Source organism: Schistocerca americana, chromosome 3, assembly GCF_021461395.2.
Source record: "Schistocerca americana isolate TAMUIC-IGC-003095 chromosome 3, iqSchAmer2.1, whole genome shotgun sequence".
Lineage (NCBI taxonomy): Eukaryota > Metazoa > Arthropoda > Insecta > Orthoptera > Acrididae > Schistocerca > Schistocerca americana.
The window spans coordinates 918,210,970-918,228,943 of NC_060121.1; the positions used below are offsets into that span (position 1 = coordinate 918,210,970).

Consider the following 17,974-nt stretch of genomic DNA (forward strand, 5'->3'; position numbering starts at 1 on the left):
ATAGGGCAAAATTTATTTTGAAGAGACAGTATAACATCCCGACGGTGGCGTTTATGCATTCCGAAGTTTTTGGAGGACGAAACTGTGTAGTATGTCCGTGCAGGGTATGGACACTTCGGAATAAAAAAGTGTATAGCCCACATGAACAAGTTCTATTATTTTAAAAAGTTGGGGCATAAGGTAGCATCTTTAATTAGAACTTGTGAAACCTGTCAGAAAGTAAAAGAGAGTAAGTAACATTCATGTTAGATACCAAATGTATTCAATCATCCCTAAGGCTTTACACGATCTTACAGCAGCGGACTTATTCGGACCAATTCCAAAAGGAAAAGGAGAAGTGGTGTACATTTTTGTTCTCATATAGCGTTGGTCTAAGTACGTTAAGGAGTATCCCATTAAGAAAGCAAGTACACTCTTTGCAACAATACTTTCTCGAGTTGGGCAAACCAAAACGATTCCTCTCCGATAATGGAGCACAATTTGTTAATAACAACTTCAAAGAATGCTTAGCGTGGGAAGGTATTTGTCAGGTATTAATCTCCAACTATAATCCGTCTTGTAACCCGTGTGAAAGGGTTATGAAAGAAGTTGGGAAATTATGCCGTACATACTGTCATGAAGAACATACGTCACGGGCAACGAAAGTTAAAGACTTTGAGCTTATTTTAAATGAATTACCACATTTATCATGTTTATCAACTGGATTAACACCTTTGGAAGTAATAGGTAAACTTTTTGTGGGAGAACCCCTAATTAAATGTTTTATTTGGCCGAAACAACCTACTGATGATTACCAATTTAATCAAACAATAGTTTCTAAGAACTTGGTCGATAGAGCACAAAACGAGTGGGAAAATATAACGAGAAGGCTGTCGGTCGAACATAAGTATAACATTAATGACCTAGTCCTAGTAAAACAATATCTTCAGAGCTCTGCCCTGAAGAAAGAAACACAATTTTTTTCAAAAGTATGAGGGACCTTACCGAGTGCAAACGGTGGTATATCCCAAAGCCTTAGTTTTAGTAGATCTTCTAACAGATCAGAAAAAGGAAAATACAATGTAAAAGACATAAAGTTGTATATCCCCCAGGGACATTCACGTTCTGTGTTAACGGGCGGAGTGACGACCGTCGGATCCATAGTTGTTTTCGGTGTTTCTTCTGTACTATTTTTCCTGCGCCGAATTCCCTTCAATTCTTCAACTATTTTGTATTCTATTCTTGAATTCTTAAACTATCCTATAATTTTAGCACAGAGGAAACCGGATATTACTACGAGATTGAGACAAATTTAAGACAATCACGGATGATCAGTAATCTCTAGACATGGAGTTAAAGGAATAGAATGTTATATTAGTGGTAAGTATAATATGATGGTACTATTGAAACAAAGTGATATCTAGACGTCATAAACTGAACGGAGTACTTTATGTGTGTATGAAATATAGTATAAACTGAATGACTAAACAGCTATGTTATCGTAGTGCATAATTTTCTATTTTTATCAAATAATTTTATGCCTTTTGTGAGATGTAATGCATATGGGAGGTGTTGGGTAGTGTAAGCAAAAGCACGACTAACACTAATCATACACCCCACTTTTCGGACAACCCTCCCAAGCAAGTGTAACTGATTCTTCAACATTTGCCGCCGTTCCATTGGTGTTGCTAAGATTTTTCTTCGGGAACTTCAAAGATGAAGGTGAGAATGTCCGTTCTGTAGGAGACGTTTTAACATCATACCTCCTCCGGCTTCTCACTCAAGTACCTTTTTTTTTGCGTGCATCTGAGTCGATGCACATATTACATTGTTGATATGTGACGGTTCTGCATCGTTATTTTTTGTCGCTGTCAAAAAAAAAAAAAAAAAAAAAGAAAAAAACCATGTGCCGTGCTAGTCTTATGAGAAAAGGGATAGTATCTACTGGGGGTTGGTAAATACAGGTAGACACAGCATCTAATATGTGTGAGCATGATATCTGTTTATACGGTAGAAGTGAGGAGTGAAAGAGGACTCTACGGTATTAGATGGAGTATTGGAAAGTGAAGTTAAGGCGTAGAGTTCTAATTTTACCAGAGAATATTTAAGAATAGTATTCATAAATATGTATGCTAGGGCAATGAACCAGGAGGCCTACTCAAGAAGGAAACGGAGGGCGCACTCGACATTTACTGGATGAGAAAAAGAGCGGATAGGCAGACCTGAAAAAGGCTGACCTATACTGCGCGGGCAGGGGCACCAAGAAGGGGCTGACCTATACCATAGGAAGATAGGAATGAATAAGGGGCGTACCTACCAAAACGGAAGGAGAAAGGGTACTCCTAGGAGTAAGATGTAGGTACCGTTCCTAAAGGGAAAAAGGGCGGTATCGTGACAGAAGTCACACGTTTAAAGGGTTGAGTGTGGTAGATTTGAATTCTATGCAGCACTAGCATTTTTACGTTTTAGATTTGCAAGTGTCGGAAGAAGGGAACACTTTATTCTACCCAGAGTTCCTCCAGATTACAGTAAGTAATGAATAAGTAGATACTTAGGAAAAATAGTACAGGAAGTAAGAACAAAGCAGTAGAGGATTCATGAATTATGTGCACCTGGAATTTACGATTGGCGATTGGAAGATGAATAGAAAACAAAGTTGTTTTTTTTTTAATTGAAAAAGCTAACTCACAACATGGATTGAAAGGTTCACATGTTGTAATTGTACTAAAATATGCACGGTTATTAGTAAAAAAGAGAGGTACTGTTAAAAGATAAAGAATTATCAACTTGGGTAATATTATTGTACATAGTGAATATGTATAAAATATCGCGTGTTCGAGCTAGGGGAAGGGATATGTAGTGCCTCAAGAATTTCGGTGTAAATTCTAGAAACCCTCGGCCTTCAACCGTCTCGAACACCCGATATTTTAGGTACCAGTGCGAGAGGGTGATAACGTTTCTACCGATCCACCTGTTTGTATGTGCAGGTCGGAAGTTTGCTATTAGAAGAGTGTAAGAGGAACGAGCCACTGACGACAAGTGTTTGCCGCCAGCGCCACAGAAGACGTGAGGAGAACTCAACGCATAATTATGTCGTATTCTTTGATGTGTTAGTATCGGTGGTGATTGTAAAAAAGACTATTGAACAGTTGAAGATAGACTGCCACGCACATTTATGTATTGGACTCGCCTGAGAATAGAGACTTTTGAATTACTTCATGTCTTGGCTATGAATGAAACAAGACACATGTAAGCTATTTGAATATGTGTAAATGATCCTAACGTGTAAGGAATAAGTCAGCTTGCAGAAGTTATTGTCTATGAAAGTCGAAAACATAAAGTGATTGAACTGAAAAGTATTTTACGAGTACCAAAATTATTTCAAGGATAGAGAAGTATTTTAATGAATTCCCTTAACCAGCTATAGTCTTCGGAGAAGAAGCTTGTGGGAGATCGACGTAGGTGATTAACCAGAGAAGATGATCGGCTACACACAACGTGCAAATTAACTGAACTGAGTGATGTGTGTGCCTTGCAACCCAATACCACACTGTCTCCTGTCGTCCGAAAAACGTTAGAGACTTAGTGTGGCGACTTTCGTCGTAGGAAAGCTGGACAGGAGCAGAAATGATTTGCTAACAAGTTAACACAACAAATAGAAAATTTACTTAACTTGTATCCCTCCAAGCGAACGGAGGCTCATTACAAATAATGTGACAAGAAACAGAGTCCAGCTCATCAGTGTCAACAAGGGAGAGTGTCACTGTACTACGCACGAAATGCGGCACTGGTGTCGCGACTAGATGGCGACTGCGTAGTATGACTGTGCAGAAGTGGGGCTGAGCGGCAGCCGCCAGCCATCCATACGGTGGCGGCAGAGGCTGCTCACAGTCCACAGCTGTTGGAGGCGTGGATCAGCAGGCGTGCACCATTCAGTCCGCCAGATCCTATGTCACTGCTATCAGCTTCAGACATTAACTTGCAATTCCGTTACCAACTTCGTGTCTACCGTGGAGTGGTATGGATATGTGATACCACAATACATTGACAATCAAAGATACCTTGTCGTAACAAGCTTGCGCTGCAGAACCTATATCTAATTGGAGAAGGAGCAACAAGAGATTCTGAGAGACATCTGAAGCATGAAGAGACAACGTGAAGATCAAGATACAAGTTGCATGAGAGTGCAGAACTAACGTCAAACATGATATGAAAAAAGAAAGACCGAAGTCTGGCAGGCACATAATGAGGACCGACGGCAGCACGTTGACCAAGAAGATATTGAATGCTATAGGCTTAATGTAAGCAACAATTGGATGAAAGAAATCTAGGAGGAAAAGAAAGGAATTCCTTGTCAAGGGGGTAGGAATTCCTTGTCAAGGGGTCTACTTTCAGAGATATTCCACACTAAGCTATCTCACATACTATTCAAATGTTCTGTGCACAACTGCTATAACAACAAAGAAAGAAATACTAATTTCTAGCCTACAAAGATTAACACTTCATAAATAATAGACTCATAAGTGAAGATTGACAAAATTTTGCACCAACAATTCAAAAATTTTGGAAAAGTTTTAAATGCCGTATTTCCGAGAATAATTGTTAAACTTGGCAAGATGGTTGAACAGTTTCCACTGTGCATATTACGTAAGCTTTATCTCAATTTATTATACACGTTAGGGATACCTCTTTATGCAGCATATGGTTTTTTTTTCAGTATTCATCCCCACATATCTCAAAAATTCTAAGCTCAAAAGTAATCCGAAATCCAAGCTGTAATGGATCTGACTATAGAGGCCTGGCCACCTCTGCCTCCAGTCACTTGCTTCCATTGTGGGAGGCAGAAGGTAGACCGACAGAAGAGATTAAAAGTGTGTGGTTGTAATGGGCACTGGACAACAATTAGAAATTATTTCGTTGTCATTATAACGGCCTTTCATGAGCGGAATTGGTTGCTGTTGCGGGCATGCAACTACGGGGGTACCAGGAGCTAGCGACTTCAGGAAAGAGAAAGTTCAGTATGAACCAGGCATCCATGGGCAGTCAAAAGAAGGGAACCTAAATGATGAAGACACACAAGTTGCGGGGAGCATTTGCCCAGCCTATCAGGATCGTTCTGGCGCGGCTCGATGACGTCAGAGTGGCTGTTAATACCATTGGCGTTGCTCTCTCTGGTTTGGCCTGTTTCTTGGCCTTCTTGGAGTTGACGGAACCATCAAAAAGACCAGATTAACCACGTGGAGGCACAGGTTATCCTTTATATCGATCGTGTTAAAGATATTAAGACCCTCAAATTGCAATCATGTGAGCTACAGCAAATGAAGGAATTACATAGTCGAGTAGTACAATATGAAGACAGGGTGAGGGAATAATTGAGTAAGGTTAGTGCGGGGGATATGGGTGACCTGAATACTGACCTTTCCGTGAGCACCCTCGATGTACCCAAGCAAACTTCGAGAGACCAAGGGCTTGTGTTCCGTAGTTTTGCCAAGTTGTTTAAGCCACTATTACCCCTTTTGCAGCAGGTGGGAGAACTGTCGGTAGAATCAATGCAAAAAATACAGAAGTTTTTGTCATTGCTGGTTGACGTTTGGGAACATTTGAAGGTATTTCAAATCAAGTATAAAGAAGTGTTCAAATTATTGTAACCTTTAGCTAAAGGAGAATTAAGTCAACACATAATAGAGGCAATTCCATCGAGAAATAGTTCAAATCAATTTCATAACGGCGTTTGGAATTACACTCCTGGAAATGGAAAAAAGAACACATTGACTCCGGTGTGTCAGACCCACCATACTTGCTCCGGACACTGCGAGAGGGCTGTACAAGCAATGATCACACGCACGGCACAGCGGACACACCAGGAACCGCGGTGTTGGCCGTCGAATGGCGCTAGCTGCGCAGCATTTGTGCACCGCCGCCGTCAGTGTCAGCCAGTTTGCCGTGGCATACGGAGCTCCATCGCAGTCTTTAACACTGGTAGCATGCCGCGACAGCGTGGACGTGAACCGTATGTGCAGTTGACGGACTTTGAGCGAGGGCGTATAGTGGGCATGCGGGAGGCCGGGTGGACGTACCGCCGAATTGCTCAACACGTGGGGCGTGAGGTCTCCACAGTACATCGATGTTGTCGCCAGTGGTCAGCGGAAGGTGCACGTGCCCGTCGACCTGGGACCAGACCGCAGCGACGCACGGATGCACGCCAAGACCGTAGGATCCTACACAGTGCCGTAGGGGACCGCACCGCCACTTCCCAGCAAATTAGGGACACTGTTGCTCCTGGGGTATCGGCGAGGACCATTCGCAACCGTCCCCATGAAGCTGGGCTACGGTCCCGCACACCGTTAGGCCGTCTTCTGCTCACGCCCCAACATCGTGCAGCCCGCCTCCAGTGGTGTCGCGACAGCCGCGAATGGAGGGACGAATGGAGACGTGTCGTCTTCAGCGATGAGAGTCGCTTCTGCCTTGGTGCCAATGATGGTCGTATGCGTGTTTGGAGCCGTGCAGGTGAGCGCCACAATCAGGACTGCATACGACCGAGGCACACAGGGCCAAGACCCGGCATCATGGTGTGGGGAGCGATCTCCTACACTGGCCGTACACCACTGGTGATCGTCGAGGGGACACTGAATAGTGCACGGTACATCCAAACCGTCATCGAACCCATCTTTCTACCATTCCTAGACCAGCAAGGGAACTTGCTGTTCCAACAGGACAATACACGTCCGCTTGTATCCCGTGCCACCCAACGTGCTCTAGAAGGTGTAAGTCAACTACCCTGGCCAGCAAGATCTCCGGATCTGTCCCCCATTGAGCATGTTTGGGACTGGATGAAGCGTCGTCTCACGCGGTCTGCACGTCCAGCACGAACGCTGGTCCAACTGAGGCGCCAGGTGGAAATGGCATGGCAAGCCGTTCCACAGGACTACATCCAGCATCTCTACGATCGTCTCCATGGGAGAATAGCAGCCTGCATTGCTGCGAAAGGTGGATATACACTGTACTAGTGCCGACATTGTGCATGCTCTGTTGCCTGTGTCTATGTGCCTGTGGTTCTGTCAGTGTGATCATGTGATGTATCTGACCCCAGGAATGTGTCAATAAAGTTTCCCCTTCCTGGGACAATGAATTCACGGTGTTCTTATTTCAATTTCCAGGAGTGTACATTTCTGTCTAGCAACCTCTAATTTTTCGAAATGTTAACTAGCAGTCAAATTATTACCACATGCACAGTGGTAACGCAAGAACAATTCGGTGGGGGTATCTTAGACATTATTACGTTTTAAACAATGCACCATAGGACTGATATCGCGAGTGAATAGATTGTTTCATGACCTCTAGTTCGCCTGAGTTGTAATGTATTTTCAGTGATTATAAATTGGTGTAACGTATGTTGTGGTGGCTTACATAACGGATTTACCGCAGAAGAAGAAGCGGTACGCTCAAAAATATCGGGATGCGCGAGAAGCAGAACCTGAATACAATGGGTGGCTGAAACCAGTCGTTGGAGACTTATCAAAGGCAAGATGTCAAGTATGTGGAATAGAGTTTTATGCTAAATTGTGTGATATTAGAAAGCATTCGAAAACTATTAAGCATAAACAAAAAATGATATAAAAAAACACAAACCACCTTACCTGTAAAAATTGTTCCGAAAACTACAGTTAGAAGCAGAGCGGAAGGCGCCCTTTCTTTATTTATTGCTGAACATTGTTCTATTTTAGCTGTAGATCATTTAGGAATACTGTGCAAGAAGGTGTTTTCCGGTGATGAGGGCTCTAAAAACATGCAATTACATCGTACAAAGTGCACTAACATTATAACTGAAGTTTTGGCTCCATATTTTACACAATCATTGGTTGAAGATATAGGTAATCAAAAATATAGTGTACTAATAGATGAATCCACAGATGTATCAATATCTAAAATGCTAGGTATCGTTAAACGGTACTATAGAGTAAACAACCAAACCATTAGATCAGCATTTCTAAAACTCACTGTAGTAGAAACTTCAGATGCAAGAAATCTGGCTGCTGTTCTTGTGAATTCTTTGAAAGAGCTCAAACATCCAATCGCTAATATGGTAGGAATTGGCACAGATAATGCTTCTGCAATGGTTGGAATAAACAATGGGCTTTTCGAACAACTCAAGAGAGAATATGGTTTGAAGCATTTGGTTTTGATTGCATTTGTCACTCTCTTCAGCTTCCAGTTTCGCACGCCTCAGTGAATACCATACCTAGAAACATAGAGTTTCTTATACGAGAAACCTACAATTGGTTCTCCATTTCACCCAGAAGACAAGAGGAATATAAAAAGGTTTATGAGAGAATAAATTGTGGAAAACAGCCACTAAAAATTTTGAAGGTCTGTGCAACACGTGTGCTTTCAATTGAACCAGCAATACGAAGAATTCTGGAACAGTGGGAAGAACTAAAGCTACATTTTTCACTTGCCATGCTTCAAGACAATTGTTACACTGCCGATCTATTGTACAAGATGTATTGTGACGACTCAAATCATCTTTACATGTTTTACCTTAAACATGCTTTAAAAGATGTACAAATAGCAATAAAAGCTTTTGAAGGAGAAGACAATACCTCCACTAAATTACTACATACACTTATATTTCTCAAGCAGTCACTCTGACAAAACATAGTTTTTCCAACTGTTGATTTGTTGACAACACCAGTTCCAAGCGAATGTATGAACGCAAATCCGAACCTTGGCTTCATGTTTGAACAGAAATTGTCTGAGTCAAGTTTGTCTGAAGAAAATAAAGTTTATTTGATGAAGAGATACATTCAGTTTAGTCTGAAACTCATAAAAGAAATTCAACAAAGACTGCCAAGTAACGTTACGATCCCGAAAAAAATGTCAATGCTGGATGTTGAAGAAACACTAAAAGTGAATAAAAATAATGCTGTAGCGGATGTAGCCAAAGAATTGGGTTTTAGTGGCGATTTCATAGACGGTATGCTGCAAGAATGGCATAATATCAACTTCATTAGGTGTAATAATACTACTAACGCTGTTCGATTTTGGAATGAGGTTCTGCAGCATAAAAATGCCGCAGGGGAGAATCCTTTTTCTTTAATTTCACAACTAGCAATGACTGTCCTATGCCTACCGCATTCAAATGCAGAAGTGGAAAGAATATTCAGCTCTATGAACATTATAAAAACTAAACAACGTAACAGATTATCGTTAAAGACAATTAATGCTTTGATCATATTGAGAGACCAGCTGAAGAAACAAAATAAAACTGTGCATCTTTTGACATACCGTCAGACGTATTGGAGCTTATTGGAACGAACAAAAGTTACTCTTTTGCGACAAAACCAGTCGAATTGCGACATCATCTTTTGAGCGACGTTCAACCCTCTACATCAACTACAGTTCTGTCATAGCATGAAACAGAACAGTTATTCGATCTTCTGAATGACAACGATGAATAGCTCACATACCGGTATGTGTATATTTTGTAATCTAATATGAGTTCTTGCTTTCTTTTGTTACAAATATAGTTGTATATTTCTAGTATATTTGACCACTGTGATTGAAACAACAATTTATGTGTTGCGTCAATTATGATAACATGTTTAATTAAACGTTAGCGTATTTTATATGTATGTTGTTGCAAGCGATGCGCCATTTAATTAAGACAATATAGCAATTACGTATGAGACAATTTTTATTAAAATTTTGTTACCCCCTCACTGGCTTATTGAACCATTCACAGCACGAAATTTTCAGTACACCCCTAGTAAAATCAGTTTTAGCGACTTTCTAGCGACCTTTGATACTGAATCTAGCGACTCGGGTTTTTTAGAGTTGGCAACACTGCTCACTGCCATAGAGATATCAACGCCTACTTGGATGAACAGACCAAAGAGGAGCTGCTGAGTACCTACAATGGTCTCCAGACCTTACACCCCTTGACTTCTATCTACAGAGGACCTTGAATATCAGCAGAAGCCATCTACACTGAACAAGCCACGAAAAACCATCAAGGCGTCCTATGTGGTTACCACACTGGCAGTACGTTCAACAATTCAGTGGTATCAACATGGTTTGGCTGCTAATGGGGCTCACTTCCAACACACAAAATAACCTACCCCCCCCCCCCCCCTTCCACACACGAATTGTAATGGTGCGTCTTTTTCTTCCATTAATATTGACTATCAATAAGCGCTTACATTTTTCTGGACCTTCTGTATTAGGTACGCGCACAAGAAAAGAATGAGTCGTTTCCTCACTAATACGCTGAAATTCTGCCTATCGTGAAGGCCCTGTTCATTAGTGTTCATGAGAAACAAAATGTCCAGAACTCAGGCTGATATTCATACCACAGCCACACAGTATTAATGAATTAGAGGGGACAGTTTACAGTTTGAGAGTATTAGGTTGGGCGACTTGAAGTGAATCCATGAGGGTTGTGATCCCAGTGCATAAGTTAACCCTTTGAGTCCCAACGAAAAAAGTCAAAGTTTTTCACAAAATTGGCCTTTCTCATTAGTGAAAGGCACGACTACAAGAATAAATTGGCAAAATGTTAATAACTGTGTGGGATAAATTTTTTAACGAAGTTAACCTTTCTTTTCTTAGTAAATAACTATCATTTCATGAGATACCCCATCATTGCCCGATATATACTTGAAAGCAATTTCACATTTTTCTTACATACAACCCCACATATTGAAATTTCCATCAACTCATAATGTCTCAAACAAATTGTAGTCCTAAGTAACAAGCAAAAAGGGGTGTAAAATTTAATAAATTTATATCAAAAGTAGATAGTGCTCCAGTTGTTTCATTTCAAAGCCACTCATAACAACATTACAAAATCAAATTTATGTAACAATAATTTTAGATATACTTACTTTCACTGTCATTGATCTCATCAATATGAACCCTTACATATATTTGGGGGAGGAAAAAAAAGGGGGGTGGGGGTCACAATCTCCTACAACAATGTAGCACAATCTCCATGCCGGCTTTCACATTGAACTCTGTATGCGACTGCTACAATGAACTATCTTCGCAGAACTACCTCAGTGTACCAACAGTTTCAGTCTTGCAATAACGCCGATGCTTTCATGCGAAAGGCACTTGTACTTCAAAAGAAAAGTAATAAAATGTTGGTTTCAGGCAGAAAGCACCGGTGCTCAGAGGGGTAAGGGTACTGAAACAAAGCAGCAGGTGTTTGCTTCAATAATTTGTCATCGTTGTGGTGGTTAGTGGTGGTTAGTGTTCAACGTCCCGTCGACAACGAGGTCATTAGAGACGGAGCGCAAGCTCGGGTTAGGGAAGGATTGGGAAGGAAATCGGCTGTGCCCTTACAAAGGAACCATCCCGGCATTTGCCTGAAACGATTTAGGGAAATCACGGAAAACCTAAATCAAGATGGCCGGAGACGGGATTGAACCGTCGTCCTCCCGAATGCGAGTCCAGTGTGCTAACCACTGCGCCACCTGGCTCGGTACATCGTTGTGGCAAGACCAACATTTGGCTAGGCAGTGTATGGGTGGGGGGGTCGAGAAGAATTCAGGGAGTGACTGCTGCATGATAGTTTCTACACATAATTGCCTCTCCTTTGCGTGTGTCTGCATCAATGAGGAACTGGTATGCGCGCTAGTGAATTTCAGGAGTGGAGTGTCAATTATGGATAAAAACTGGTATAACCATTTCAAAATCATTTGCAAATTCACTAAGTAAGTGTACACTATTCAAGTTTCTCTCAAGGCTGATTTGTTTCATTTACAATTAAAAGGGAGTTTGAATGTAAAGCTTCATAAATAAGGATTTACTTGGAGAATTCGGGTTCCAGTGGTTGATGTTTTATCTACTACCATTATCAAGGGCTGTGATTTCCTACAGAAGGCAAGGCTGGTGTTAGATTCGGTGGCTCACGCGTTTCCATTTAAATTTCGCCCTGGTTGGAGGTACACCTTATGTCAACATGCAATGCTAGAAACAATCAACAGTATTGTAGATAGGGTTGTAGAAACACCCGAGGATATTTCGTTATGACATTTACCAGAATAACAAGTGTAATATCCTTCAAAGGTTTCCAGATGTGTTGAATAAATTAAGAGCACTAATAAAATCATATATTGGATCCAGCTCACTGACAAAAGAACCGGTCTGGCAATCTTCTTATCAGCTGTCTCCACCAAAAATGAGGGAGTTGCAGCAAATCACTGATCAACTATTAGATGGAGGGGTGATCAGACCATCCACACCTCCTTATTTATCACCCATGTTTTTAGTTCCTAAACCAATAGGGGACAGATTTCAGCTGGTGGTTGACTATAGAGCTTTAAATGAAAATGTCATCTTACTATCAGTTCCCTTGCTGGACTTGCATACATGTTTCTCACGGTTTGCTGGGGCCTAGTGTTTTACTCTCTAGAACCTTAATCCAGCGTATCACAGAATTACTTTGCCTTAGGTATCCAATTCAGGTACTGCACTCTGCACTGATAGGAACCTGTACGAGCTAAACTGCATTACCTTTGGGGTGTCAACTGGGGATGCTGTATTATTACAATTGCTAGACAGCATTTTTGGCTCTATAAAATTTAAATTCTTATATCACTATTTAGATGATGATGATGAGAATTTTAGTAAAACATCTGAGGATATGTACGGCACATTAGTGAGTTGTTAGAGCATTTGTGAGAAGTGGGCGTAACTGTGTGGCCGTCAAAGGTTAATCAAGATCACTATGAAATGTCTTTCCACAGACAATTAGTATCTGGGCAAGGAATGCAAACTGACCAGTTTCACACCACAGCTAAAGCAAACTTCCTGCCGCCCAAAAACAGTAAGAGTGAGGCAAGATTCGTTTGAATGGTAAACTTTTCTTGCAAATTCATAACAATTTTGTCAAATGGCCACACCGTTAAAGACAGACCACAAATTTGATTGGTTGGAATTGCAGCAGGCAGCATTCGAGGGTTTAAAACACGCATGAGCAACCTGTGGTGATCTGCGGGCCTGAGTCACATACTCAAGTTCACAGGCTGCCTCATCACGACATGACAGCAATGCTCCTAGTGCATTAAGTCAAAACTATAGCATCTGTGACAATAATGTTTATAGAGTAATGCACTGATATGAACAACACCCATTTCCTGATATGCTGCACCAATCAATTATGCCTGAAAATGCGTGCTTTTGGGAGCACATTCATTTAATGTTCACCCAGACAGAATCTCTTTCATGGGCCCACCATCATTTAAAACAAGAGTTAGCTGTACTAGGGGTCCTGGAGTTTTCCAAGTCCTTTAATTGTCAAACATGCATCAATGACCCTAGCTGCCACTGTGTTGTTGCAAATGGATGAACAGTAAAAGAAGCCAACAGCATAAACTTCGCATTCTTTGTCATCACTTGAAAGAAAATATCTGATATATGAGCTAGAAGCAGGTGTTATTCAGAGCAGAAATAATTTACCTTGGAGACTCATAATCAGCCCCTCAGTTGAGTCTTAAGTAGACGTCGCAGGACTGCTCGGATAGCTACATGTGCCATAAGTATCTCTGCCTTCCAAGCCCATTTCAAGCACATCCCAGGAACTCAAAATCTAATGGTGGACAGCCTGAGTCTTATGTTCTCTGAGCATGGTACACAACTGATTCTTGTGTTCAAGAAAGCCATTGAAGAAGCAGGTAAGAAACCGTGTGTTAATGCAATATTGACTGGGTTACCAGTGGTGTTTGGGGACTTGAAGACATATCAAAATAATGATCCTGGCACCTCTGATATTAAGCAGAAGTTAGAAAACAGTCAGCAGTTGAAGCTATCCTGCATCAAAGAGGGGAAGGAAAAGATAAGATAGTGCTTCCTAAGGAATTGGTGTCAATTATCTTTAATTATTGCCATGAATCTGTCATGGAAAGGGGGGGGGGGGGGGGGGGGGGGATGTGGGAAATTTTAAAAACAGGACAAAAATTAAAGAATCCTTTACTTGGAAATGGGATGGATTATTACATTAAGCAGTTGGTGAGTAATTACATTTGCAAAATCAGTGAACATAATGCAAATAACCAACAAGGCTAGCTAGTATCGAGTAAGGAATAAGGCAACGGAGCGTATTTTTATTGATCATCTGAGGCCATTACCTAGACCTGAAGAGGGGAATAAATATAAATTTGTTGTTATCGAAGCCTTTTCTCACTTCATATGGTTGGTATCTACAAGGAGAATGAGTAGAGCTACTGTTATTAAAGTGTCTGAAGAGCATTTTTTCTAGTTTTGGTCTGCCTAAAGTTATTATGAGTGATAATGCGGTCACCTTTTGCTCATGGATTTTAAAAGATATTTATCTGAGAGCATGATTCAGCAAATTACTTCAGCACCATACTACTGGCAGCTCTCTTTTGTCAAGAGGGTATCAAAAGCTGAAGGTAACTTTAATTGCTTACCAACATAAGGATCCAACTAGATGACACCAGTCTCTCCCTTGGATCAGTACTGCATTTAACACGGCCACCCATGAGTGTCACAGAATAACACCTATTAAGATGATGTTAGCATACATGCCTAATTCTCCCCTTTTTAATTTGTAGTCAATCATTGATTTGCTCCCAGAAGACAGGAACCCTAAGGTTATTAGGGAATACTGGAAATATACAAAGCCCAACATTCCAATCGCCCACCAGATGGAAGCACACTAATATACCAAAAGTGGACTCACCCTCTCTCGTGCGCACGCACTTGCTGAATCTGTTGTTCATGGGTGATGGTGTGCTGGTTCAAGTGATGCAAGTTTCCTTATGATGCTGTATATGGCAAGTTTAATTGGATAGATAAAAAAATCTACTCACCAAGCGGCAGCAGAACACACACACAAGGAAAGTTTTTCCCCTGACCCGTGGTTCTGTGTGACGTTCCTGAAATCTACCCCTTTTCCTAGACCTTTCCAGTCCTTTTCCTTCACCCTTCTTCCTTCCCCTTCAATCCTTCTGCCTGAAGAAGGAGCTACTGGCGCACATGTTCTGCCACCGGTTGGTGAATAGATTTATCTATCCAATTAAATTATTCTGTCAAAATTGATTGTTTTCAATGTTATATATATGGGAAGTGATGCTTAAATGCAAATGTGATTCTTATTTTTGTCTGCAAGTGGTCAGAGCTGCAACTAGCAGTGAAGTGGAACTTGTTGCTAGTTGTTGGTGTTAAACACCACACATATGTCCAGTAAATGCTTTCAGTGTGGTTTATGGATACTACGTGTGCACAAGATTGTGCTGATTGCTATGTGCATGAAATTATTTTGCAGATATTGCATTCTTTGAGAGCGTTTTCGTTCTCAGAAGTGGCTCATATATCATTGTGTCATTGGCTGCTTCAGTTGCATGTTGCTTCCTACAATAAGTGTTGTTAATCTATGTAGGCTAGTGAACTTACCTGTATTATAAGTAAGGGGTATTATTACCGTGCTGATCCTAGATCTCTTTACTTTAGAATTAAGTGTCATGCACACTTTTCAGTTGTGTTGCTCCCTTGGCACTCCAAGATAATGCTAAAGGAGTGTGGTGTTATACCCAATGCATGTTTTAAAGAAATACTTTGTGCAGTGTCTTTTTTACTGAAGCTATCATATTTAATGATTTGTTTCTAAGGGTATCTGGTGTGCCCTTGGGGACAAATGTACAAGGGGCAATCACACGAAAATGACACAGATGGAAGAAAACTATGTAAACTGTTAATTATTTCAAAAGTAATGGTCGTAATTGTTAATACATTCGTACTACCATGAGACAATACGGTCACTGCCTTCACACAAAAATGTTTGCGGTTGCCTGCGAAATCATGACTGTACACGGGTCTGAACATCATTGTCCCAAGCAAACAGACAGCCACAATTTTTTTTTAGGACTCCAAAAATATGTAAATCACATGGGGAGAAATCATGTGTCTATGAGGATGTGTCCGAGCTTTCCAGCAAAACTTCTGCAATGTTATCAAAACAACAATTACAACATGCGAGCCTGCCCACATTCTCAGCTCACCGTGGGATAAATATATTAATAGTTATAATGATTACTTTTGAAATAACGAACAGTCAACCTACTTTTTTTCCATCAGTCTTGTTTTCATTTGAATGCCCCTTACAGTATTTCGTTTTGTTTCACAAAGTCTGATTAACACAGCTTTTGGTCTTTTACAAGGTTTAAACCACGAAGTGATGCAATGTGATGTTCGTCAGGAAGGAGACTGAATGGTGTTCACAAAAGAGAATAACTGTAAAATTCTATGAACAATGATTAATATACTGTCTTTATGTCTGTGACATAATGTGTTGTAGTGTAGGGATAACAACAAAGTAGATAGTCATTTTTGCAACTAGTGGAAGTTTTTCCTTATGTAAGTAGACTCTGAGTCATTCTGTGGTTTACATGTACACCACATTGCCATGGCAGCAGAAGATTGGGAACTGTGTCACAGCACTGTTCAAAGCAGGCCAACAACTCTGCCAACATGGCTTATCTTTAGTTCAGTGCCACGGTGTGGTGCCTGCATTGACGCCCAGAACATGCACCTCAGACCAAGCGATCTCAACTGGTAGCAGACATCAGAATCAGCTTCACATCTGTCAATGTGTGCTTGAATAATGAAAATTGAAACCAACAGCAGTACTGTAATTCAAATGTTATTCATTCAAAACATGCTACCAGTTTCAACACAAAAAGGCATCATATTCAGGCCCAAAGCATAATCTGCCATCAACGTACAAACCACAGTGACAAAGACTAATGGAGCCTTCAAATGGAAACAATACAACTTATTCAGCACATTATGCCAGCATGTGCCACCAATGAAGTCAAGTGAAGCGGAGCCAAAATCAACAGGATTCCATGACTTCCAGTAACAAGCCCACCAGTGGTCATCTGAATGAACGGAATGGACATTGTCTTGAAAGGATATAAGATGAAGATCAACAAAAGCAAAACAAGGATAACGGAATGTAGTCAAATTCTAGCAGGTGATGCTCAGGGCATCAGATTACACAATGAGATACTTAAAGTAGTAGATGAGTTTTGTTATTTGGGCATTAAAATGACTGATGATGGCCTAGAGCAGATATAAAATATAGACTGGCAATGGCAAGAAAAGTGTTCGTGAAAAGGGAAATTTGTTAATACTGAATATAGATTTAAGCATTCGGAAGTCTTTTCTGAAAGTATTTATATGGAGTGTTGCCATGTATGGAAGTGAAACACGGACAATAAACAGTTTTGACAAAAAGACAACAGAAGCTTTTGAAATATGGTGCTACAAAAGAATCCTGAGGATTATACGGTAGATTACATCACTAATGAGAAGGTACTGAATAGAATTGGTGAGAAAAGAAATTTGTAGCACAACCTGACTAGGAGATGGGATCGGTTGATATGACACACTCTAAGGGATCATCAATTTATTATTTGAGCAAAAGTGTAAGAGTAAGAATTGTAGAGGGAGACTAAGAGATGAATACAGTAAGCAAATTCAGAAGAATGTAGGTTGCAGTAGTTACTCAGAGGTGAAGAGCCTTCACAAGATAGAGTAGCATGGAGAACTGCATCAAACCAGTCTTTGGACTGAAGACCACCTGCCGCCGTTGGATAAGCAGCTGAGCAGCAAGTCGTATACTCCTAGCTCACTCATTTGTTACATAGTTTAATTCTTAATTTCTTTGCGTGTTTTTGGTACTTGCATTGTTTAATTCATAAATTTCGGGCGTATTATAGTATTTGAGAGTTGTAGCATTGCGTTTTAGTGCCTGAATAGTGTAAATTCGGGTAGTCGTTTGTCTTCTGTTTTTGTTTTGAACAGCCAGTGCCGGTTGGTCACAGTCAGTGTGCTTCCTGCCGCCATTGGATAAGCAGCTGCAGCAGCAAGTCGTATATTCCTAGCTCACTCATTTGTTACATAGTTTAAATCTTAATTTCTTTGCGTGTTTTTGGTACTTGCATTGTTTAATTCATAAATTTCGGGAGTA

The 17,974-nt window shown here is 40.7% G+C and overlaps 1 long non-coding RNA gene and 1 other non-coding gene across 2 annotated transcripts in view; both read right to left on the reverse strand.

The window, feature by feature from the left end:
- The window catches only part of LOC124607145, a 118,992-nt gene that overhangs the window by 30,223 nt on the left and 70,795 nt on the right, over window positions 1–17,974 (reverse strand). The gene's annotated exons all lie outside the window — the stretch shown is intronic.
- Trnaa-cgc lies at window positions 11,387–11,459 on the reverse strand. Its single transcript has one exon. It is a non-coding gene; the product is annotated as a tRNA-Ala (tRNA).